Source organism: Poecilia reticulata, unplaced genomic scaffold, assembly GCF_000633615.1.
Source record: "Poecilia reticulata strain Guanapo unplaced genomic scaffold, Guppy_female_1.0+MT scaffold_303, whole genome shotgun sequence".
NCBI classification, from domain to species: domain Eukaryota; kingdom Metazoa; phylum Chordata; class Actinopteri; order Cyprinodontiformes; family Poeciliidae; genus Poecilia; species Poecilia reticulata.
The window spans coordinates 1-1005 of NW_007615078.1; the positions used below are offsets into that span (position 1 = coordinate 1).

Consider the following 1005-nt stretch of genomic DNA (forward strand, 5'->3'; position numbering starts at 1 on the left):
AGGTCCGGTCCTCTCCTCTTATAATCTTGAAGCCTTTCGGTCCTGTTGGACTCTTCTGGGCCTTAAAGCTCCAGATCTGGACCAGAACCAGAGTCCGGTTCCCATCAGAACCTTGTGTCTTACCGCAGTTTGGGCCACTTGCTGCTGCAGAACCATCAGAACCAGGTCTCCATGTTTCCCAGGAAGCTGTTCAAAGACAAACACGGGTCACTGATCCKGTTCGGTTCTGATAGAACCCATCATCAGGTCCAATCTTACAGGAGCAGCCTGGTTCTGATCCAGCAGGCTGAGGAGGATCAAACACGTCCACATCCTGGTCCGATCCGGCAGCAGCTGCTCCGAGCTGAGGACGGGTTCTGGATGGGTTCTGACCGGGTCTGCTGGTTCTGGTCTCTTATTGTCCTGAACAGGAAGTGGGCTGTGGTCATGTGACCCGTGGTTCCGCCCCCCTCCTCCAGCCCATCGACCTCAATAACAGGCTGATTTACGGCCCGGTTCTGGTTCTGGTGTTGCTTCATGTCTGAGGGGAACCGCAGGAAGCTGTAATCAGAACATTCCCAGGATTACTCCAGAACCGCCTCCATTCCGGGTCAGAACTTGGTCCTAAGCTACTTGTTCACTCAGGGCCCGGTTCTGCTGCCCGGTTCTTCAACACGCCTGAGTCCAATAACGAGGTCGTTAGCAGAACCTGACTGGACCGAGGATTCAGCTGTTGGACCWGGGAGACGTTAAGAGCTGCAGGACTGGACCTTCAGAACCAGAACCAGGACTGTCCAGCCCTGGCCTAACCCTGACCTTTGCCCTTTTCCTAACCCTCACACACCTAACCCTAACCAACCAAAACTCACACCTTAGTCCTAACTCTGACCCCTGACCCTAAAACAGGGTTTCTCTTTGTGGGGACCACAAGGAGCAACTGGTCCCCACAACGTAGTATGTGTCAGGAAAATGGTCCCCACAAGGTGTTACAAACACACACACACCCCTCGCTTGGTTTCTCTCTCT

The 1005-nt window shown here is 53.9% G+C and overlaps 1 long non-coding RNA gene across 1 annotated transcript in view; it reads right to left on the bottom strand.

Moving 5' to 3' along the window:
• Positions 1-11: 11 nt before the first annotated feature.
• The window catches only part of LOC103460827 (uncharacterized), a 9215-nt gene continuing 8221 nt past the window's right edge, over positions 12-1005 (bottom strand). The window contains exons 2-3 of the long non-coding RNA XR_533006.2: positions 259-393; positions 12-186 (exon numbers count right to left, since the gene is read on the bottom strand). This is a non-coding gene — a long non-coding RNA (uncharacterized LOC103460827). The remainder of the gene's footprint in view (positions 187-258; positions 394-1005) is intronic.